Source organism: Saccopteryx bilineata, chromosome 5 (assembly GCF_036850765.1).
Source record: "Saccopteryx bilineata isolate mSacBil1 chromosome 5, mSacBil1_pri_phased_curated, whole genome shotgun sequence".
Classification (NCBI taxonomy): domain Eukaryota; kingdom Metazoa; phylum Chordata; class Mammalia; order Chiroptera; family Emballonuridae; genus Saccopteryx; species Saccopteryx bilineata.
Genome location: NC_089494.1, coordinates 143,510,882 through 143,535,948, shown reverse-complemented (window position 1 = coordinate 143,535,948; position 25,067 = coordinate 143,510,882). Strand labels below are relative to the sequence as shown.

Below are 25,067 nucleotides of genomic sequence, written 5' to 3'. Positions count from 1 at the left end.
GATTTATATCTAATATTTGCTTTTAAAAAATTCAGTATAGCATCCGAAGTCCCTATAGCTTTTTTATTTTAAAGAGTTAATTTTATTTTAGAGAGAGGAGTGAGAGAAGGGGAAAGGGAGGAGTGGGAAGCATCAACTCATAGTAGTTGCTTTCTCATTTGTGCTTTGAGCAGGCAGACTTGGGGCTTCAAACTGGTGACCTCAGTGTTCTAGGTCAATGTTTTATCCACTGAACCACCACAGGTCGGGCCCTTTAGCTTGGAAAGAGGTGATAAAGAAGCAAGTAGCCAATTTGTGTTACCTCTCTTGATTCCCATTTCATTTTTTTGTGTGTGTGACAGAGACAGAGAAAGAGAGAGTGGGACAGATAGGGACAGACAGACAGGAAGAGTTAAAAGATGAGAAGCATCAGTTCTTTGTTGCGGCACCTTCGTTGTTCATTGATTGCTTTCTCGTATGTGCATTGACGGGGGGGGGGGGGGGCTACAGCAGAGCTAGTGACCCTTTGTTCAAGCCAGTGACCTTTGGGCTTCAAGCCAGCGACCATGGGGTCATTGCTATGATCCCATGCTCAAGCCAGCGACCTCATGCTCTAGCTGGTGAACCTGCACACAAGCCAGATAAGCCCATGCTCAAGCCTGTGACCTTGGGGTTTCAAACTTGGATCCTCTGCGTTCCAGTGCGATGTTCTAATTCACTGCGCGACTGCCTGGTCAGGCAATTCCTATTTCTTTTACTGTGAGAAAAGCATAGTATAACTTAGGCTGACATGGAGTAGGTGTTTAATAAGTGTTTGCATCCTTTGTAGCATGAATACAGAACTAGTAAGAGAAATGAAAACATGCAATACCCTACAAGACAAATTGCCCAACATATGGTCCCTATCTACTACATTTTTTTTGTTTAGATATAATTTTATGTTTATCAAATTGTATGTACATAAAGTCATGTAGTACTAAAAGCTTCTCTCATACATATAGTAGTACTTTGCTGCTTGATTCTTTTTTTTTTTTTTTTTAAAGATTTTATTTATTCATTATAGAGAGGGAAGAGAGAGAGAGAGAGAAGGGGGGAGGAGCAGGAAGCATCAACTCCCATATGTGCCTTGACCAGGCAAGCCCAGGGTTTTGAACCGGCAACCTCATTGTTTCCAGGTTGATGCTTTATCCACTGCGCCACCACAGGCCAGGCTGCTGCTTGATTCTTGAACTCACCTGTCATTCTCTAGAGGCAGCCCCTTATTTTCTTTTTTCCTTCTGGTATTTACATATGTATATTATATACATAATTATATAATAGAAACTATAGTTGAAATATAAATATATATATATTTATAATATATATGAAGTGACAGGAGGAGAGATAGTGAGACAGACTTCTTCATGTGCCCCAGTAAGGATTCACCAGACAAACCCATCTGGGGCCAATGCTCAAATCAACCTAACTATTTTTAGCGCCTGAGGCTGATGCAGCTCAGACCAGCTGAGCTATCCTCAGCACCCAGGACCAATGCTTGAACCAATCGAGCCACTGTCTGTGGGAGGAGAAGGAGGAGAGAAAGGGGAGGGGGGAGGAAGAAGCAGGTGGTCTCTTCTCCTGTGTGCCTTGACTGGGGATTGAACCCAGGATATCCAAATGCCAGGCTGATGCTCTATCCACTGAGCAACTGGCCAGGTCCTCTTTCTATATTTCTAAAAGGAATGTCGAAGCAGCTATTTTTTCTCTTTTCTTTTTTTCCCTTTTTTTTGTAGGGAGAGAGAAAGAGCGAGAAAGGTAGAAAAGGAGATAAGAAGCATCACTTTGCCTGACCAGGCGGTGGCTTAGTGGATAGACTAGGACTCAGAGGACCCAGACCTTCCTCTAAGTCAGGGGTCCCCAAACTATGGCCTGCGGGCCACATGCGGCCCCCTGAGGCCATTTATCCAGTCCCTGCCACACTTCCGGAAGGGGCACCTCTTTCATTGGTGGTCAGTGAGAGAAGCACATTGACTATCTCATTAGCCAAAAGCAGGCCCATAGTTCCCATTGAAATACTGGTCAGTTTGTTAATTTAAATTTACTTGTTATTTATTTTAAGTATTGTATTTGTTCCCATTTTGTTTTTTTACTTTAAAATAAGATATGTGCAGTGTGCATAGGGATTTGTTCATAGTTTTTTTTATAGTCCGGCCCTCCAATGGTCTGAGGGACAGTGAACTGACCCCCCTGTGTAAAAAGTTTGGGGACCCCTGCTCTAAGTACTACCTCCCCTGCTCCCATCTTGGCTGGTTTCTTTTTAGTCCTGGAATTTCCCTTCACTATCATTTTGGGAGTTTTCATTACTTCTTGCTTATTTGGTTTTTTAAAGTTTTTATTTATTGATTTTTAGAGAGAGAAGAGAGACTGGGGGTAGGAGCGAGACGCATCAACTTGTAGTGGTTCCTTCTAGTACATACCTTAACAAGGCAAGCCCTAGGTTTCAAGCTGCCGACCTTAGCATTCCAGGTTGGTGCTTTATCTATGCACCACCACAGATCATGCCTTGTTTATTTTGTATTCTGTTTTCTGTTTTCTAACCCTTCACCCCCTCCCCATTTCTTCTTTATTTCCTTGCTTTGGTTGGCATATGTGCTAGTAGCTTCTTGGGGAAAAGTGTGTGAGAAATAAATTTTTATAGATTTTTTTATGCTGTAGTGTTGTGTTTTACTTGAATGATAATATGGCTGAACAGAATTCTTGGTAATCATTTTCCTTCAGAACTGTGAAGCTGTTTCTCCATTGCTTTTTAACTTTCAGTGTTTCTGTTGAGTCCCAGCAAGTTCAGATTTCTAATTTTTTTGTATGTGATAGTTCTCTTTGGATTTAGTATTTTTCTCTTATCCTGCTTGTTTCTGACACTTGTCATGGTCATGTGCTTTCCCTTACTACTGTAAAGATCATACAGTGGCTCTTTTCATATGGAAAATCATGTTGGAGAACATGAGTTCAATTAAGGGAAATATTTTGGAATTATTTCTTTGATAATTTCTTCAGCTGGAAGTTATCAAAGAATTGTCATTGTTTGCTTTTTATATATGTTTCTTTATTTGGATATTGGACCTTTTGAACTAATCTGATCTGATTTTTTATATTTTGTGTTTATTTTTGTTCTACTTTCTGAAGTAGTTCCTTACTTTATCATCTAACCCTTAAGTTAAATTTCTGAATCCCATTACACTTTTATTTATTTTTATTTTTATTTTTATTTTTTTAAGTGAGAGGAGGGGAAATAGACTCCCACATGCACCCGGACCAAGATCCTGCAAGCCATGTCTGGGGCCAATGCTCAAATCAACCAAGCTATCCTCAATGCCTGGGGTCAATGCTGGAACTAATGGAAGCTACTGGTTGCAAGAGGGGAAGAGCTGGAGAAAGAGTGGGGAGGGATGGAGAAACAGATGGTTGCTTCTCATGTGTTACCTGAGTGGCGATTGAACCCAGACGGCCACACACCAGGCTGACGCTCTAACCACTAAGTTACCAGCCAGGGCCAGCCAGTTCTATTACATTTTTAATTTCCAAGGGCTCTTTTATGCTTTCTGAATGCTCCTTGTTTTCATTATCTGGTTTTGTTTCTTGGATGCAATATCTTCTTTCAACTCTATGAGGATATTAATCAGATGGTTGTTTTATTTTGTTTCTGTTTTCTGAAGTTTTCTTCTCCTGGGACTCTTTTCCTCGGTTTCTCTGTATCTTTTGTTTAGGCCTGTCTTGTTAAAGGCTTTGCTTAAATATCTAGTTACTCCTTAGCCATCAAGTTCATAATGAGTTGATTGGAAGGTCTGTATGTGGGCAGGGATTATTGGCTGACTGGCTTCATTATAGGTGGATGATTTAGCTGGGTTCTTCTATTAGGAAACCACCTACTGGTCTAATAGTTTATTTAGAGAAAAGTCATCTGTTTGGGATTGACCAACCTACTTACCAATTATTTTTTGAGCCAGGTGATTGCTGTATTTCACTATTTAGAATTAGGTTTTCAGTAATTCTTATTTTTTCAGTATGATATTTCTTCCCTCAGCTGTGCCTGGTTTCCCCAAGTACATATTTCCTTGTTTACCCTTTCTGCAGTTTTCCAGAGTAGGAGAGAGACCAGGTACCTGGTAGTGTGTAGTATGGCAGGAGATTGGGAGAAGGGTTGTGATTGCTTTTCAGATTATGCCCAGTTTCTTCTGTTTTCAGCCTCACCCGAACTCATCCCTCCCTGCACCACTCGTCATGTGCAACTCCCTGCCCCTGATGCCTAGTACTTGTATTTCTCCAGTTTCTGGTGCTATGCGGGCCAAGATACATTGCCTTTGGGCTTGTGGCAGCAACCTTTTCTGATCTGTTGAGTCATTTACTACTTGTCTTCTTTCTAGCTTTCAAAACTTTATAGTTGTCTTTCCTTTTGTTGTTTTTGTGTTTGTGGCTTTATGCCCTTTTTACATCATTCAGTGGAATGTTAGGAAGGAGAAAAGATACGTAGTTTTTAAGTGGAATTAAGTACCTGTGTTGGTGATGTAGGGTAGCTACTTACCATTTCTCCTAAGGTCTTGTTTTAAATCTTTTAGTCTGTCGTTTTTACTTTTTTTCCCATTCAGCTCACAAACATTTTTTTTAATGTTTATTTTATTGATTTTAGATAGGGAAGGCGAAAGAGAGAAACAGGAACATTGATCTGCTCCTGTATGTGCCCCGACTGGGGATCGAACTGGGAAGCTCTGTGCTTCAGAACGATGCTCTAACCAATTGAGCTATCCAACTAGGACACAATCATTTTTGAATTTTCCTAAAGACTCTACTTTTCCTTTATGTTTTCACCTTTCTTCTTTCACTAGCAAACTTTCTGGAAGAATAAAATTATTTGATATCTCGCTTCTTCAACTGCCTACTTATAGTCTATCCTTAGTTGTGCTTAATGTTTGAGGTGTAACTTAATTTTCATTTTAAACAATAGCATATGAAATCTGCATTTGCTATAACACTCTCATCATGAACACTATTTTCTCTTTCAGTGACCATCATAATAAAGATCCATATACAAGAAAATCTTTTAATAATTTATCATAAGGAAAACTGTCTCCCTTGAAGATCTGGTATATTTCCTCCTTTTTGATAGCTCTAGCTCTATGATATACATTCTGGTTTTTTTTTTTGTCTGGCTACCAGGCAGCCTAGAACCAAATTTGGTTGTTTCATCAGTTGTATTAATCTGATTATTAGTGTAGTTGTTTCCTCCTTCCCCTCCTGTGGGATTTAGAACTTCACCTCCTATCTCTGTTTCTCCCTGCGTGTTGATTTCATTCTCTCACACTACAGACTCTCTACTTCATGAGGCTGGAACGGCGACTGCTGGCAGCTCTTGGCTCTCATCTTCCCAGTCCCTTCTACCAGAAGAAGGGGCACTCTTGAAGAATCCTGGAAAGGACTCTGATTGGCCTGTCTTGGATCATGTACTCACCATCCCTGTGGCTGGAGTGGGGAGGGTACTATGAATGACAACCCTCACTAGAACTACATAGTTGGAGTCAGGGGTAAGAGAGTCTCCCTACATCAGGAGATGTCCCTTATATTGGCTTTCAGTGTTCATTTTTCTATTTTTATTGTTATAATATAGGTCCCTTATTTGTAGGCTGCCTCAAATTCTTTTCAGAAAAATATTAGGTATTTAAATAAGTACATAAAATAATCATGAACTCTTATTCATTCATCCTTCAAACCATTACATTTGGCTCTTAAGTCTACCCACTCTATTGATTTTGTTAACTTTAATGGCCAAGTCTAAAGTTTTCAGTTTTTACTCTACATGATCTACTTTCAGTAGTTAAACCTGTGATCACTCAATCTTTCTTACAAAAGATCACTCAATCTTTCTCCATGAATTCTGGGAAGCTGTTTTCTTCTCTTATCTCTCTTTTTTTTAAGTGAGTGAGAGAGAGAAAGGGAAAAACAGGAAGGGAGATAGAGCAACTCACAGTTGTGGCATTTTAGTTGTTCATTGATTGCTTCTCATATGTACCTTGATGGGGGCTGTGGGGGTTCCAGCCAAGCCAGTGATTCCTTGCTCAAACCAGCAACCTTGGGCATCCAGCTGTGACCTTGGGACTCAAGCCAGTGGCCCTGTGCTCAAGCTGGTGAGCCTGCGCTCAAGTTGGTGACCTTGGGGTTTTAAACCTGGGACCTCAGTGTCCCAGGTCAGTGCTCTATCCACTGCTACCACTACTTGTCAGGCATTCTCTTAACCTCTTTTTTTTTATGACAGAGACAGTGAGAGAGACAGAGAGAGGGACAGACAGGAAAGGAGAGAGATGAGAAGCATCAATTCTTCCTTGTGGCTCCTTAGTTGTTCATTGATTGCTTTCTCTTACGTGCCTTGACCGGGGGGCTACAGCAGAGGAAGTGACCCATTGCTCAAGTCAGCGACCTTCTTTTTTTTTTTTTTCCTTAAGCCAGCAACCATGGGATCGTGTCTATGATCACACGCTAAAGTCAGTGATTTTGCACTCAAGCTGGTAAGCCCATTCTCAAGCCGGCAACCTTGGGGTTTTTGGGGTTTTTTTTGTATTTTTCTGAAGCTGGAAACGGGGAGAGACAGTCAGACAGACTCCCTCATGTGCCCAACTGGGATCCACCTGGCACGCCCATCAGGGGACGACGCTCTGCCCACCAGGGGATGATGCTCTGCCCCTCTGGGGCTTTGCTGTACTGCGACCAGAGCCACTCTAGCGCCTGGGGCAGAGGCCAAGGAGCCATCCCCAGCGCCCGGGCCATCTTTGCTCCAATGGAGCTTCGGCTGCGGGAGGGGAAGAGACAGACAGAGAGGAAGGAGGGGGGGGGGGTGGAGAAGCAGATGGGATGCTTCTCCTGTGTGCCCTGGCCGGGAATCGAACCCGGGACTTCTGCACGCCAGGCCGACGCTCTACCACTGAGCCAACCGGCCAGGGCCAACCTCGGGGTTTTGAACCCCTCTCTGCTGTGTCCCAGTCTGACACTCTATCCACCGTGCCACTGCCTGGTCAGGCTTTATTGAGTTTTATAAGAAATTGATTTATGCATCTGTGCCTCTTACCTCTTTTTAAAAATTACCTTGGATTCCCATTTGTCATTAATTCTTTTCTTCTTTAAAGTTGGAGTTACACAATTGCTTTTCTGGCCTGATTATTTCATTACCTTACTTGAGGTAAACTAATGCATGCTTATGGATGCCTCTAGGCATCAGTTGCACTTGAACAATTTTTCTGGCCTTAAACTTATACTTGCAGTTGCCTTTTTGATATCTCTATTTAGGTATTCTAGACATCTTAAATTTAATTGCTCCACTTCTCTACTCTGACATAATCCAAACCCTATTTTTTTTGTCTGGATTATTGCAACAGTTCAAATTACTTATTTAATTTTTTAAAATATAATTTATTATTACTTCTTTTTTCTTTTTAGAGACAGACAGGAAGGGAGAGAGATAAGAAGCATCAACTCGTAGTTGCATCACTTTAGTTGCTCATTGATTGCTTCTCATATGTGCTTTGACTGGGGCCTCCAGTCAAGCCAGTGACCCCTTGCGCAAGCCAGCGACCTTGAGCTCAAGCCAGCGACTATGGGGTTTTGCACCTGGGTCTTCAATATCCCAGGTTGATGCCCTATCCACTGTGCCACCACCTGGTCAGGTGTGATTTTACTATTTTAAAAATTTATTGATGGGGTGTGGGGAGAGAGAGAAGCATTCATTTGTTGTTCCATGTAATTGTGTATTCCATGGTCACTTCACGTATGTGCCCCAACTAGGTCTTGAATCCACAGTCTTGGCATATCTGGACGATGCTGTTACCAACTGAACTACCAGCCTGGCCCTCAAACTGATTTTAGAGAGAGAAAAAAAAATTAATTTGGCCCTGGCCGGTTGGCTCAACAGTAGAGTGTCAGCCTGGCATGCAGGGGACCCGGGTTTGATTCTCGGCCAGGGCATATAGGAGAAGCACCCATTTGCTTCTCCACCCTCCCCCCTCCTTCCTCTCTGTCTCTCTCTTCCCCTCCAGCAGCCAAGGCTCCATTGGAGCAAAGATGGCCCGGGCGCTGGGGATGGCTCCTTGGCCTCTGCCCCAGGCGCTAGAGTGGCTCTGGTTGCAGCAGAGCTACGCCCCGGAGGGGCAGAGCATCGCCCCCTGGTGGGCAGAGTGTAGCCCCTGGTGGGCGTGCCGGGTGGATCCCGGTCGGGCGCATGTGGGAGTCTGTCTGACTGTCTCTCCCCGTTTCCAGCTTCAGAAAAATACAAAAAAAAAATAATAATTTATTCCATATATGCAGTCATTAGTTGATTCTTGTATGTGCCCTAATTGACGGTTGAATCTGCATCTTTGGCATATTGGGACGATGCTCTAACCCAGGGGTCCCCAAACTTTTTACACAGGGGGCCAGTTCACTGTCCCTCAGACCGTTGGAGGGCCAGACTATAAAAAAAAACTATGAACAAATCCCTCTGCACACTGCACATATCTTATTTTAAAGTAAAAAAACAAAACGAGAACAAGTACAATATTTAAAATAAAGAACAAGTAAATTTAAATCAACAAACTGACCAGTAGTATTTCAATGGGAACTATGCTCCTCTCACTGACCACCAGTGAAAGAGGTGCCCCTTCCGTAAGTGCGGTGGGAGCCAGATAAATGGCCTCAGGGGGCCACATGCGGCCCGCTGGCCGTAGTTTGGGGACCCCTGCTTTAACCTACTGAGCTGTCTGGCCAGGGCTACTTTAGTTTTTGATAAGGTGAAATGTTAATCTAGTTCAAAAATATAAAAGATACTCAGTAAAAGCTCTCCCTCTGAAACCTCTTTTTTTTTTTTAAGTGGGAGGAGGGGATATAGTGAGACAGACTCTCCTGCATGTGCCCCAGCCTTGGTCCATCAGGCAACCCATGCCTAGGTCCCGTCCTCGAATCAACCGAGCTGTTTTCAGTTCCTAAAGCCGACTCTCTCATACCAGCCGAGCCATTCTTAGTGCCTGGGTCACATGCTCAAATCAATGGACCCACTAGCTATAGGAGGGGAAGAGGGGGAGAGAGAGAGAGAGAGAGAGAGAGAGAGAAGACAGAAGAGGGAGGGGAGGGGTGGAGAAGCAAATGATTGCTTCTCCTGTGTACCCTGAGAATTGAACCTGGGATATCCACACGCCTGCCAAGGCTCTATCCACTGAGCAAGCTGGCCAGGGCCTGAAACCTATTATTTGCCCAGTTTTCCTTCCCAACTTCCCATTGTTTTTCATTTACTTTCCTGGTTTCTTTACATATATATGCATGCTTTATAGGTATATAGACGCCTGTTTTTCTTCCTTTGTTACATATACTTATAGTGAACTTGCTTATCTCCTTTTTAGTATAGTCCCCCCTCTCTTTCAAACTTATCTTCTACAAAGCAAATATATTGTTATTTGCCAATTTCCTATAGTGTTTCTTTTCTTTTCTTTTCTTTTTTGACAGAGACAGAGGGTCAGAGAGAGGGACAGACAGACAGGAAGGGAGAAATGAGAGCATCAATCAATTCTTTGTTGCAGCACCTTAGTTGTTCACTGATTGCTTTCTTTTTTTTTTTTTTACAGAGACAGAGAGAGAGTCAGAGAGAGGGATAGACAGGGACAGACAGACAGAAAGGGAGAGAGATGAGAAGCATCAATCATTAGTTTTTCCTTGCGCATTGCGACACCTTAGTTGTTCATTGATTGCTTTCTCATATGTGCCTTGACCGCGGGCCTTCAGCAGACCGAGTGACCCCTTGCTTGAGCCAGCGACCTTGGGTCCAAGTTGGTGAGCTTTTGCTCAAACCAAATGAGCCTGCACTCAAGCTGGCGACCTCGGGGTCTCGAACCTGGGTCCTTGGCATCCCAGTCCGATGCTCTATCCACTGCGCCACCGCCCGGTCAGGCCTGATTGCTTTCTCATATGTGGCTTGACCGGGGTCTACAGCAGACAGAGTGACCCCTTGCTCAAGTCAGCGACCTTGGGCTTCAAGCCAGTGACCTTTGGGCTCAAGCTAGCGACTATGGGGTCATGTCTGTGATTCCATGGTCAAGCTAGTGACCCTGCGCTCAAGCCGATGAGCTCGTGCTCAAGCTGGTGACCTTGGCTAAAGCTGGATGAGCCCGTGCTCAAGCCGGTGACCTTAGGGTTTCGAACCTGGGTCCTCTGCGTCCCAGTTCAACACTCTGTCTACTGCACCACCGCCTCCTGGTCAGGCTCTGTAGTGTTTCTTAACTATTGGTGCAGAGGAAAATTATTTTCTGGCTCACAATATTTTCACTAAAAGTATTGTATTTCCACTTACACATTTAATTTCTGCACAGAGTATGAGTGGGTAAACACCCCCCACCTCACCCCCAACACTCAACATTCTAGTTCAGTAGAGTCAGAAATCTATAGTGGTATTGCTTTAGAGCCATTTAGATACTAAAGCTACCCTAATGTGATGTAAACCCTTCTTTCGCCATCTGTCATTGTCCTTACTTCCCCACTCCATCTTCTCCATAACTGTGAGCAGACTAGTAACACCAAAAGATTACTTTCTACATGTTGCTTTCCAAGATGAGATACTCTTAAGTGCTATGTTGTCACGTTCAAGCAAGTAACCCAGAAGTGTTAACATGTATGTGTTGTGGCTATTTTCATCTTGATCATGGGAAAATATAAAAATAGCATCAATGTGAGAGTAGAAAGACTATCATTTCTAAGGACACTGTTACTTCATGGTTGGATCTTATTGGAGATTTACTAGTTTTTGCCATTGTATGTGTATATTTTAACCCTTGTTCTTATTTTATTCCTTTTGTCTTTAAAGTTAGGATGGAAATATTTAGATTAGCTGCATCCCTGTTTCGGAAAGTTTCATTTTACTTAGACTATCCAGAAATTTATTTTTTATTTAGTGAAAGAGGAAGAGGGGGGGGAGAGGGAGAGAGACAGAGAGAGGAACATTGATCTATTCCTGTGTTCTAACTAGGGACCGAACCAGCAACTTCTGTGCTTTAGAACGATACTCTAATAAACCAAGCTATCTGGCCAGGGTTCCAGAAAAAACTTTTTTTTTTTTTTTTTTTTGCATTTTTCTGAAGCTGGAAACAGGGAGAGACAGTCAGACAGACTCCCGCATGCGCCCGATCGGGATCCACCCGGTACGCCCACCAGGGGGCGACGCTCTGCCCACCAGGGGGCGATGCTCTGCCCATCCTGGGCGTCGCCATGTTGCGACCAGAGCCACTCTAGCGCCTGGGGCAGAGGCCACAGAGCCATCCCCAGCGCCCGGGCCATCTTTGCTCCAATGGAGCCTTGGCTGCTGGAGGGGAAGAGAGAGACAGAGAGGAAGGCGCGGCGGAGGGGTGGAGAAGCAAATGGGCGCTTCTCCTATGTGCCCTGGCCGGGAATCGAACCCGGGACCTCCGCACGCTAGGCCGACGCTCTACCGCTGAGCCAACCGGCCAGGGCCCAAAAAACTTTTTTTTTTTAAAAGATTTTATTTATTAATTTTACAGAGAAGAGGGCAGTAGGGAAGAGAACTTCCAACTCATAGTTGCTGCACTAGAATTGTTCATTGATTGCTTGTTGTATGTGCATTGACCAGGCAAGCTCAGGGTTTTGAACCTGCAGCCTCAGTGTTCCAGATCTGTATTCTATCCACTGTGCTACCATAGGCCAGGCTCCAGAAATGTGATTTTCTTGTTTTATTTTTTTGTGTGTGTGTGACAGAGACAGAGAAAGGGACAGACAGATAGGAAGGGAGGGAGATGAGAAGCATCAGTTATTTTTTGCAGCATCTTACTTGTTCATTGATTGCTTTCTCATATATGCCTTGATGGGGGGGGGCAGTCCAGCAGAGCAGTGACCCCTTGCTCAAGCCAGCGACCTTGGGTTCAAGCCAGCGGTATTGGGCATCAAGCCAGTGACCTTTGGGCTCAAGCCAGCAACCATGGGGTTATGTCCATGATTCCACACTAAAGATAGTAGCCCTGTGTTCAAGCTGGTGAGCTGGTGTTTAAGCCAGATGAGCCCATGCTCAAGCCTGTGAATTCAGGGTTTCGAACCTGGATCCTCCACACCCCAGTCCAATGCTCTATCCACTGCGCCATTGCCTGGTTAGGCAGGCTCTAGAAACTTTTAAAAAATTTGTTTATTATTGCCTGACCAGGCGGTGGCGCAGTGGATAGAGCGTCGGACTGGGATGCCAAGGACCCAGGTTCGAGACCCTGAGGTTGCCAGCTTGAGCGTGGGCTCATCTGGTTTGAGCAAAAGCTCACCAGCTTGGACCCAAGGTCGCTGACTCCAGCAAGGAGTTACTCGGTCTGCTGAAGGCCCGTGGTAAAGGCACATATGAGAAAGCAATCAATGAACAACTAAGGTGTCACAATGTGCAACGAAAACTAATGATTGATGCTTCTCATCTCTCTGTTCCTGTCTGTCTGTCTCTGTCTATCCCTCTCTCTGATTCTCTGTCTCTGTAAAATAAATAAATAAAAATAAAAAAAATAAAAACTTTGTTTATTGATTGATTTTTGGGGAGAGAGAGAGAGAAAAACATTGATTTATTATTTGGCTTACTCATGCATTCATTGGTTGATTCTTGTATGTGTCCTGATCAGGGATCAAACCCACAATCTTGGCCTTTGGGGGATGATGCTCTAATCAGCTGAATACCTGGCCATGAACTCCAGAAGCGCTTTAAAAATTTTTTAATTTATATTTTAATTTTTTTCAGAAGTTTTAAAAGAAAATCTTTTTTGGCAGTATGTTATTAATGAATGTCTGACTGCTTTTAGTAACTGTTTTTTTGGAGGGTGTGGGGGAAGCTCTGAGTTTTCTCTTCCAAACACATTCCATCCTTTGGTCTTTTTTGATATATGGATAATATATGTCACATGTTTCTTTTACCTTTTGAACAAATAGGCATATATTATAAGCTATTAAAGGATTACTATTTTACTCGTATCCAAAGACTCCTAATTTCTTTGGGTCAACCCTGTACATTTTAATTTACTTATTTGTGTGTGTGTAGGATTTCTTTTCTTTTTTATATTTTGATTTTATTTATTGAGTTTTAGAGAAAAGAAAGAAAGAGGGAGGAAAAGCTGGAAGCAGCAACTTAACAGTTGTTACACACTGTATGTGCCTTGAACAGGCAAGCCCAGGGTTTTGAACCGGTGACCTCATTGTTACTGGTCAATGCTTTATCTACTGCGCCAGCACAGGTTAGACAGGATTTTATTTTTATTTGTTTTAAAATTTTTCCATAGATTTGAGAAAGAGAGAGTGAAGAGAGGAGAGGAAGGGGGAGAGAGAGAAGCATCAACTTGTTCCACTTAGTTGTTCCATTTAATTGTGTACTTATTGGTTGCTTCTTATAAATGCCCTGACTGGGAATCAAACCTGCAACCTTGGCGTGCAGAAACAATGCTCTGTCCATTGAGTCACCAGGTCAGGACTTTCTTATTTTTTAGTTGTAAGACATGATTCCAAGAAAAGAGAGTATAACCAGTTTATGGACAATTAAAACAAAATAATAAAGTGAATATTCACATAGTTCCCAAGTTTATGTAAGTAGAGCAGTGTTTATACTTTGACCCTTGTACCCCTTCTAGATTGCATTCCCCTCTTTGACAAAGGAAACACTTTCCTTTTTCTTAATTTCTAAACAATATATTATTTAGTTGTGGCTGTTTTGAACTTTGTGTAAATGGAATAATACTCTATTGAGTTTTGTTTTTGCTTCATAGTATATTTTTGAGATTCATCTGTTTGATGTATGTAACTATAGTTTGATTCATTTTCATTGTTTTATAATAATAGTTTACCACCACTATCCAGTCTGCTGTTGATGGACGTGTAGATTTTTGTCAATGTTTCGCAATTACGAACAATTATTATTTTGAATATCCTTATACATACTCAGGAATTTCTGTAGCTCACTACTCTTCAAAATGCTGGGTGTGCTCCAAATAGAGTCATAAAATCAGTTTAGTAGGTAGCAACCAGCATTAAAAAATGAAGTAGGACAGGAAAAAATTCACACCGTATTTTCAGTGTCCTGTGTATGTATACAGGGTTGCAATATAAGGCATGTTTTCTAAGGGAAAAGAGGTCAATGCCCCTGACTAAATAGTCAGGTATTACATGTTTTAAAAGTTCTTGCAGCATACTGGTTGAAAATAGCTACTCTGTGGTATATACTTAGAAATGGAGTTGCTAGGTTGTCAGGAAGGCCAGTCCATTTTCAGAAGTGATTATTTCACTATTCTTTCCCACCAGTACATTCTTATCCAATGCTTAGTATGTCAATTTTTTTTTTAAACTTTAGTCATTTTGGTAGTAGTGTCTGGTATGTCATTGTGATTTTTTAAAAATTGATTAATTTTATTTTTTAAAAGATTTTATTTATTGATTTTACAGAGAGAGAGAAAGAAAGAGGGGGGTAGGAACGGGAAGCATCATCTTGTATGTGCCTTGACTGGGCAAGCCCGAGGTTTCGAACTGGCAACCTCAGCATTTCAGGTTGACGCTTTATCCATCCACTGTGCCATCACAGGTCACACTGTCATTGTGATTTTTACTTTGCATTCCCTGATTATAAATGATGGTGAGCTCCTTTTCATATATTTATAAATCATTTGGATTTTCTCACTTGTGACTTAGAGATGGCTTTTTTACGTTAGTGGTTCATTTTTAAAATTCTTTTAATGAAAACTTCTTAATTTCAATGTCAAAATTTTCAGTTTTTTTTTTTCCTTTAGAAGTTAGTGCTTTATATGCTCTGTTAAAGACATCTTTTTCTAACTTTTGGTCATGAAATTATTCTCCTATATAAACTTCTAAAAGGACTTTTACCCATTCTTTTTACATTTAGTTCTATAACCAGTGCATCTGGATTTGATTATGTGTATAGAATAAAGTAGGAGGAAAACACAGTTTATATATGTTATATATTTCTATGTTTTATACATATTATATGTTAAATATTAAGTAGGGACTATCCAGCTGTTCTTTTATTTTTTTTAAGTGAGAGGAGAGGAGATAGTGAGACAGACTCCCGCATTTGTCCTGACTGACCTGCATTCACCCAGCAACTCCATCTGGGGTCAGTGATTGAATCAACTGAGCTATTTTTAATCCCTGAGGCTGATGCTCAGACCAGTCGAGCCATGGCTGCGGGAGAATAAGAGAAGCAGATGGTTGCTTCTGTGTGCCCTGACTGGGAATTGAACCTGGGACATCTGTATGCCAGAGTGATGCTCTGTCCACTGAGCCAGCCGGCCAGGGCCTATCTAGCCTTTTTTTTTTTTTTTTTTTTTTACAGAGGCAGAGATAGACAGGGACAGACAGGAACGGAGAGAGATGAGAAGCATCAATCATCAGTTTCTCGTTGCGCGTTCTTAGTTGTTCATTGATTGCTTTCTCACATGTGCTTTGACCGTGGGCCTTCAGCAGACTGAGTAACCCCCTGCTGGAGCCAGCGACCTTGGGTCCAAGCTGGTGAGCTCTTTGCTCAAGCCAGATGAGCCCGCGCTCAAGCTGGCGACCTCGGGGTCTCGAACCTGGGTCCTTCCGCATCCCAGTTCGACGCTCCATCCACTGTGCCACCACCTGGTCAGGCCTATCCAGCTTTTTAAACACCATTCTTTCCTACTCTCCTGTACAATGGCACTGTGTCATAGATTAGCAGTTCATGTTTATGGGGATTTGTTTTTGATTTGTATTTGTGCCAATACCAGAGATTTAAAATTACTCTAGCTTATCTTATAAGTCTGGACATGAGATACTAGATAAAATTAGTTCTTCCCTCTTGTCTTTCTCTTTTTAAAAAAAACACCTTTGCTGCCCTGGCCAATGATAGCTCAGTTGGTTAAGAGCATTGTCCTGAAGCGCAGAGGTTGCCAGTTCAATCCCTGGTCAGGGTAGATACAAGAGCAGATCGTTGTTCCTGTCTGTCTTTCTTTCTTTATCCCCTTCACCTTCTCTCTCCCTTTCTCTCTCTCATCTGCCATCCCTCCCTCTTCCTCTCTTTCTAAAATCAGTCAAGTAAACATTTAAAAAATACCCTGCCTATTACTCTTTGCATTTTATAATAATTTAGAATCATATTCTACAAAAATTCATTTAGTATTTTGATTGACTTTGCATTGATTTTATAAATCAATATGAGACTTTTTCACAGTTTGAATCTTTCAATCTGTGAAAATGGTATATCTTTAATTATTAGCTTTTCCTTTTTATTCTGGTAAAATATACACAACATGAAATTTACCATTTTAACCATTTTTGAATGTGCAGTTCAGATGCATTTTAAGTACATTCACAATGATGTGTAACCATCATCAGCCCTGGCTGGATAGCTCGGTTGGTTAGAGCATAATCCTGAAGCACAGAGGTTGCTGGTTTGATCCCTGGTGAGGGCACATATAGGAACAGCTCGATGTTCCAATCTCTCTCTCTTTTCTTTCTCTCTCTATAAAATCAGTTAAAAAAATACCCATTAGTGCCTGTATCCAGAACTTTAAAAAATTGTTTTTAAAAACGTAGTTGACAGCCTGACCAGGCGGTAGTGCAGTGGATAGAGTGTTGGACTGGGACGCCAAGGACCCAAGTTCAAAACCCCGAGGTCGCCGGCTTGAGCGCAGGCTCATCTTGCTTGAGCTTGCATGGGGGTCACTGGCTTGAGCATGAGATCATAGACATTAACCTATGGTTGCTGGCTTGAGCAAGGGGTCACTGGCTCTGCTGGAGCCCTCTGGTCAAGGCACATATGAGAAAGCTATCGAACAACTAAGGAGCCGCAATGAGTAATTGATGTTTCTCATCTCTCTCCCTTCCTTTCTTTCCCTCTCTCTAACTTTCTCACTATCTCTGTCAAGACAAAAAAAGTTAACAAAACAATATTGTATTAGTTTCAGGTGTACAGCATAGTAATTAGACATTTATATACCTTACAAAGGGATCACCTTGATAAGTCTAGTACCCATCTGACACCATACGTAGTTATTATAATACTGTTGCTAATTTTATAATTGGCAGTTTATAATTAATTCTTTTTCCTTTTTTGCCCATCCCTCCACTGCCATCTGGCAACCATCAGTTCTTCATATATATGTTTGTTTTGTTATATATATATATACCGGAAAGTTCTGTCCGTTTCTATCACAACAAGTTTTGACACGTAAGCACATGTTTATTTGGCACATGTGTGCCTCTCTATTTTTATCACTTAATGTATACATACTGACGTAGCAAATTAAGTAAAACAAAGGTGATTCATGTTAGTCTTATGTGTGAAGCGATAATGTACCCATGGCTACTGATAAAGTTCATTTACGCCACTGTAATTTTTACGAATTTCAACAAGGAAGAAATGCTACAGAAGCATGTAGAAATTTATTGAAAGTGTTTGGTGAAGGTACAGTTTCTGATAGGACATGCAGAAGATGGTTTGAAAAATTCGAAACAGGTGATTTCGACCTTTCTGATAAGCCACGATCTGGGCGACCATCTTTGATCGAGGACGATGTTGTTAAGACCATGTTGGAGCAAGATCCTTTTCTGACAACATCGGAGATCAGAGAAAGGCTTAATTCAGCTCAGCAAACCATTTCGGACCATATTCGGAAGATAGGATTGGTGTGGAAATATTCAAGATGGGTGCCACATGAATTAAGTCAGAAGAATTTGTATGATCGGGTCTTCATATGCACATCTCTGCTTGCTTGGAACAAAATCGAGCCCTTCTTGAACTGGATGATAACTGGGGATGAAAAGTGGATTACCTATGAAAACATCGTAAGGAAAAGGGCATATTGTGAACCCGGAAAACCTAGCCCTTCCACCTAGAAACCAAATTTGACTCTGTATAAGAGCATGTTGTGTATATATGGTGGGACATTTGAGGACCAATACATTATGAGCTTTTAAAACCGACTGAAAAGCTCAATTCGGAGAAGTATTGTCAGCAACTGGATAATTTTTTTTTCTTAAGTTGGAAACGGGGAGGCAGTCAGACAGACTCCTGCATGCACCCTACTGGGATCCACCCAGCACGCCCACCAGGGGGCGTCACTCTGCCGCAATCAGAGCCATTCTAGCGCCTGAGGCAGAGGCCATAGAGCCATCCTCAGCGCCTGGGCAAATTTTGCTCCAATGGAGCCTTGCCTGCAGGAGGGGAAGAGAGAGACAGAGAAGAAGGAGAGGGGGAGGGGTGGAGAAGCAGATGCACGCTTCTCCTGTGTTCCCTGGCTGGGAATTGAACCTGGGACTCCTGCACGCCAGGCTGATGCTCTACCACTGAGCCAACTGGCCAGGGCCACAACTGGATAATTTAAAGACAGCAGTCCAAGAAAAGAGGCCGGCGATGTTCAGTAGGAAGAACATCATACTGCATCATGATAATGCCAGGCCACATGCTGCTTTGGGGACTCGTCAAAAAATTGCAGAACTAGGCTGGGAAATTCTGTTGCATCCACCATATTCCCTGGACTTAGCACCCTCTGATTATCACTTGATTTTGTCCTTACAAAATTTTTTGAAGGGCAAAAAATTCAAAAATGAAGAAGATATCAAACAAGCACTGGTTCAATTTTTCGCATCAAAAGATAAAAACAGCCTGACCTGTGGTGGTGCAGTGGATAAAGCATCGACCTGGAAATGCTGAGATCGCCAGTTCGAAACCCTGGGCTTGCCTGGTCAAGGCACATGTGGGAGTTGATGCTTCCAGCTCCTCCCCCCTTCTCTCTTTCTGTTTCTCTCTCTCCTCTCTAAAAATGAATAAATAAAAAAAAAAAAAAAAAAAAAGATAAAAACATTTTTCAAAAATGGGATATACAAATTGCCCTCACGCTGGCAAGAAATCATTAATAATAATGGCAATTATATTATTTAATAAAGTTTATTGACGGTAAGAAAAATTTGTATTTTGTTTTATTCCAAAAATGGATAGAACTTTTCGGTAGACCGTATATATCTATCTAAGTGAAATCATATGGTAATTTGTCTTTTTGTGTCTAACTTATTTCACTTAGTCTCTGAGTTATTTCACATTATACTTTCTAGGTCCATCCATGTTTTCATAAATTATGTAATATAATTCTTGTTATGGCTGAGTAATATTCCATTATGCTTGTCATTTTTTTTTTTTTACTTTTTATTGACTTTATCGGGTAACACTAGTTAGCAAAATTATACAGGTTTCAAGTATGTACCGAATCTTTGTTCATCTGTTGATGGGCATCTAGGTTGTTTCCATATCTTGGCTATTGCAAAAATGCTGAAATGAACACAGGGTTACATATATCTTTTCCAACTAGTGCTTTCAATTTCTTTGAATATATACCCAGAAGTTGGATTGCTGAGTCATTTGGTAGTTCTGTTTTTAATTTTTTTGGAGGAGTCTCCATGCTGTTTTCCACAGTGACTGCATCATTTTACAAACTCACTAACAGTGCACAAAGGTTCTTTTTTCCACATCCTCACCAACACTTATACTTTACTGTCTTTTCCATCAAAATCATTCTGACACGTGTGAGGTGTTACTGTGGTTTTGATTTACATTTCCCTGATGATCATCGATGTCAGGTATCTTTTTTTTGGGTTTTTTTTTTTTTCTGAAGCTGGAAACGGGAAGGCAGTCAGACAGACTCCCGCATGCGCCTGACCGGGATCCACCTGGCACGCCCACCAGGGGGCGATGCTCTGCCCATCTGGGGCATCACTCTGCCGCAATCAGAGCCATTCTAGCGCCTGAGGCAGAGGCCCTAGAGCCATCCCCAGCACCTGGGCAAACTTTGCTCCAATGGAGCCTTGCCTGCAGGAGGGGAAGATAGAGACAGAGAAGAAGGAGAGGGGGAGGGTAGAGAAGCCATCTTTGCTCCAGTGGAGCCTTGGCTGAGGGAGGGGAAGAGAGAGAAAGAGAGGAAGAAGAGGGGGAGGGTAGAGAAGCAGATGGGCGCTTCTCCTGTGTGCCCTGGCCAGGAATCGAACCCGGAACTTCCGTACGCCAGGCTGACGCTCTACCACTGAGCCAACCGGCCAGGAGTCAGGTATCTTTTTCATGTGTCTCTTTTTTTTTTTTTTTTTTTAAAAGATTTTATTTATTCATTATAGAGAGGGGAGAGAGAGAGAGAAAGGGGGAGGAGCTGGAAGCATCAACTCCCATATGTGCCTTGACCAGGCAAGCCCAGGGCTTTGAACCAGTGACCTCAGCGTTTCCAGGTCGATGCCCCATCCACTGCGCCACCACAGGTCAGGCTACTCATGTGTCTCTTAGCCATCTTGTGTGACCTCTTTGGAGAAATGTGTATTCAGATCCTCTGCCCATGTTTTAGTCAGATTTTTTCATTTTGATGTTGAATTTTATGAGTTCATGATATATTTTGGATATTAACTCCTTATTGGACATATTATCCAGAACTTCATCATTTCAAGCAGAAACTGTGTATCTAATAAATAATAACTCCCCAGTCTATCTTCTCTCTCCCTAGGTGACTTTTATTCTTTTTTTTTTTTTAATTAAAGTTACTGGGGTAATATCAGTCAGTTACATTATATAAATTTCAAGTGTACAATTCTGTAATGCATCATCTTTATATTGCATTGTGTACTCACTTAGTCTCCTTCTGTCACCATATTTTGACCCCCTTTACCCTCTTCATTATCCCCTCATGCTCCCTACTTTTTCTATCTTTATGAATTTATCTACTCTAGATACATCATGTAAGTGGGATGATATAATATTTATTTTTTCTCCATATCTTCTCCAACTCTTTTATTATTTTTTTTAACATAATAACCATGCCAGTGGTGTGCAGTGATATCTCCGTCAGTTTTGGTTTGTATTTCTCTAATGATTAGTGATGTTGAGTATTCTTGAATGTGCTTTTGGCCATTTGTAAATCTTTGGAGAAATGCCTATTCAGTTCTTTGCCCATTTTGTAATTAAGTTCTTTGTCTTTGTGTTATTGAATGGTAAGAGTTCTTTATCTAGTTCTGAATACTAAAAATAGTATCTAATTTTGAATCTGGAATCTTAGCAGATATTTTCTTTAATATTTTTGGTTTTTTTTAAGATTTTATTTATTGATTTTAAAGAGAGAGAAAGGCAGTGGGTGGAGCAGGAAGCATCAATTTGTAATAGTTGCTTCTCGTATGTGCCTTGACCAGGCAGGCCCAGGGTTATGGAACAGGTGACCTCAGGGTTCCAGGTTGACACTTTGTTTGCTGTGCTACCACAGGTCAGGCTGATATTTTCTGGTATTTGCAAATATTTTCTTGTATTCTGTCAGTTTTTTATCTCAGATGCACAAAAGTTTAATTTTGATGAAGTTCAGTTTATTATTTATTTTTTCCCTTGCTTTTTTTGGGTGCCATTTATTTTTGCCCGTGATTTTGGGATATAAAAATCATTGTTGAATTTGGTATCTCAAAAATTTCCCTTATTTTTAAAAATGTTTTTTAAGTTTTAGCCCTTATGTTTTGGTCCTTGATCTATTTTGAGTTAGTTTTTGTATATGCTGTAAGTAAGGAAGGTTCCAACTTTATTGTTTTGCATATGGATATCCAGTTTTCCAAGCACCATTTGTAGAAAAGATGGTACTTTCCCTATTGAATGGTTTGATTTTGTTGCCAATGTCTCTTGATCACATATATGAGGATTTATTTTTGTGCTCTCTAGTGTCTTCCATTGCTCTATGCCTGTCTTTATGCCAGTACCACACCATTTGGGTTACTGTAGATATTTAGTTTTGAAGTCAGGAAGTGTGAGTCCTCTTTGTTCTTCATTTTCAAGATTGTTTTGGTTATTCATCATCCCTTGAGATTCTAAATGAATTTTAGGAGATTAATGGGCATTTATTTGGTCCTGTCCCAAATGTCCATGGAGACATCTGACCTTTGCTAAAAGTTCCTTGAAATTTGGTCATGTTCACAGCATCCATGAACATATTTGGTCCATGCCAAATTGTACTTGTTATTTGGTCCTATTAAAAACATCCATGCTCCCTGGCTGGTTGGCTCAGTGGTACAGCGTCGGCCTGGCGTGCAGGAGTCCCGGGTTCAATTCCCGGCCAAGGCACACAGGAGAAGTGACCATCTGCTTCTCTACCCCTCCCCCTCTTCTTCCTCTCTGTCTCTCTCTTCCCTTCCCACAGCCAAGGCTTCATTGGAGCAAAGTTGGCCCGGGTGCTGGGGATGGCTCTATGGCCTCTGCCTCAAGCGCTAGAATGGCTCTGGGTGCAACAGAGCAATGCCTCAGATGGGCAGAGCATCGCCCCCTGGTGAGTGTGCTGGGTGGATCCTGGTCAGGCGCATGCGGGAGTCTGTCTGACTGCCTCCCTGTTTCCAACTTCAGAAAAATACAAAAAAACAAACAAACAAAAAAATCAGTGCTTAGAGAATATCCCTAGGTTTAAATAGCCCATAACACTTATTTGTACTTTTGGTTTATAGGATTGATTTATGAAAAATACTTTCATGTTTAATTGGTTCAGTAATTGTGTTATGGCTTTATTGACAAAAATTCTCTTGCCTCAGTTGTCTAACTCAGTGGTCCCCAACCTTTTTTGGGCCATGGACTGGTTGAATGTCAGAAAATATTTTCATGGACCTTTATGGTAGGATGATTAAATGTATCACGTGACTGAGACAAGAGTCAAGAGTGAGTCTTAGACGGATGTAACAGAGGGAATCTGGTAATTTTTTAGAAATAAAACATCGTTCAGACTTAAATATAAATAAAACGGAAATAATGTAAGTTATTTATTCTTTCTCTGCAGACCGGTACCAAATGGCCCACGGACCGGTACCGGTCCGCGGCCCCGGAGTTGGGGACCACTGGTCTAACTGGTAATGATTATGTAAGTAGTTAGGTTGGTATGGACCAGATGTGTCTAAGGATGTTTTGGTTCAGGGCCAAATTTCAAGGACATTTTACTGTGGACCAGATGTCTTTTTTAAAAATTATTATTTTTTTTGTTATTTTTCTGAACTTAGAAACGGGGAGGCAGTCAGACAGACTCCCACATGCGCCCGACCAGGATTCACCCGGCATGCCCACCAGGGGGTGATGCTCTGCCCATCTGGGGCGTTGCTTCGTTGCAGTCGGAGCCACTCTAGCATCTGAGGCAGAGGCCATGAAGCCATCCTCAGCGCCTTGGGCCAACTTTGCTCCAATGGAGCCTTGGCTGCAGGAGAGAGAGAGGAAGGAGAGGGGAAAGGGTGGAGAAGCAGATGGGCACTTCTCCTGTGTGCCCTGACCAGGAATCAAACCCGGGACTTCTACACGCCTGGCTGATGCTCTACTGCTGAGCCAACTGGCCCTGCAGGACCGTGGACCAAATGTCTTTATGGATGTTTTGGGCAGGACCAAATATCAAGGACTTTATGGAGTGGGCCAAATATCTCCTTGGACATTTGGACAGTACCAAATATTCTGCAAGGATATGGAGAATGCATTTTTCTACTTTTGTAAAATGTTGTTGGGATTTCTGGTGGGTATTGCCTTGAATCTGTAGATCACTTTGGATAGTAGTGACATCATTTTCTTTATTTTTTTTTAAAGAGAGAGAGACAGACAGGAAGGGAGAGAGATAAGAAGCATTAACTTACAGTTGTGTTGCTTTAGTTCATTGATTGCTTCTCAGACATGCTTTAACCAGGGGGCTCCAGCCAAGCCAGTGACCCCTTGCTCAAGCCAGTGCGTGCTCAAGCTGGCAACTCCATGTTCAAGCTGATGAGCTTGCACTTAAGCTGGTGACCTCGGGATTTCGAACCTGGGTCCTCTGTGTCCTACTCTGATGCTCTGTCAGGCTGTTCTGTTTTTTTTTAATATATTTTTTTTGTTTTTTAATTATTTTTCTGCCTATGTATTTATTAAGTAGTATATGGAAATAACAGTTGATTCTTATATTTTGTCTTGCATCTTGCAACATTGCTGAATGAATTCATTTATTCTAGAGTTTTGTTATAGATTCCTTGGGATTTTCTTTGTAGAAAATTGTGTCATTGCAGATAGGGTAATTGTTATTTCTTTCTTCTCAATTTGTATGTCTTTTATGCTTGCCCAATTGTCCTGGTTAGAAATTTCAGCAGGACGTTGATTAAGATTGTTGAGAGTGAACATACTTGTCTTGTTTCTGACATTAGGGGAGAACATTCACTTAGTGATGAAAAGCAGTAAGTATATAGTAGGATGTCAGCTGTAGATTTTTGTTGACGTTCTGTATGAACTTGAGGAAGTTTATCTTTACTCTAGTCTTGTTTATCTTAGCTTTAAAAAACAGTATGAATGGGTGATAAATTTTTTCAAGTACTTTTTCTTCATCAATTGATATATGTCTTTTTTTTTCTTTCTTTCTTGAGCCTGTTATGGTGGTTTTGAGTGTTTAATCAGCCTTGGAGAAAGCACCACTTTATCATGGTGTATAATTCTTTTTGTGTATTATGAGATTCTCTTTACATTTTGTTAAAGGTATCTATTCATGAGGGATATTGAAAAGAAAACTACAGATAATACTCAGTTTGTCTGGCTTTGGTTTTGGAGTAATCCTAGCTTCATAAGTTGAGTTGGGAAATGCTCCCTTTTCTGTTTTTTGGAATAGATTGCATAGAATTGCTGTTAATTCTTCTTTAAATATTTGGTAGAGTTCTGCAATAAAACTGTCTTAGCCTTTATATTTCTTTATTGGTTGTGTTTTTGTGACAGAGGCAGGGAGAGAGACAGAAATGGAGAGAGATAGGAAGAGACAGACGGGAAGGGAGAGATGAGAAGCATCATTTCTTTGTTGCTGCACCTTAGTTGTTCATTGATTGCTTTTTCATATGTGCCTTGACTGGGGGGGGGGCTCCAGGAGAGCGAGTGACCCCTTGCTCAAGCCAGTGACCATGGGGTCATCCACGCTCAAGCCAGCGATCCTGCGCTCAAGCTGGTGAGCCTGTGCTTAAGCCAGATGAGTGTGTGCTCAAGCTGGCAACCTTGGGGTTTCGAACCTGGGTTCTCTGAGTCCCAGGCCAACGCTCTATCCATTGTCCCACCGCCTGGTCAGGATTTATTGGTAGTTTTT

At 41.7% G+C, this 25,067-nt stretch overlaps 1 protein-coding gene across 9 annotated transcripts in view; it reads left to right on the top strand.

The window, feature by feature from the left end:
• The window catches only part of MLLT10 (MLLT10 histone lysine methyltransferase DOT1L cofactor), a 297,166-nt gene that overhangs the window by 16,280 nt on the left and 255,819 nt on the right, over positions 1 to 25,067 (top strand). Inside the window, exon 1 of one of the 9 annotated variants that reach the window (XM_066279458.1) lies at positions 5,419 to 5,534. The exons of the other annotated variants lie outside the window; for them this stretch is intronic. The gene's annotated coding sequence lies outside the window, so the exon portion shown is untranslated. Of the gene's footprint in view, positions 1 to 5,418; positions 5,535 to 25,067 lie in introns of those variants that run through there. 9 annotated transcript variants of the gene reach the window in all.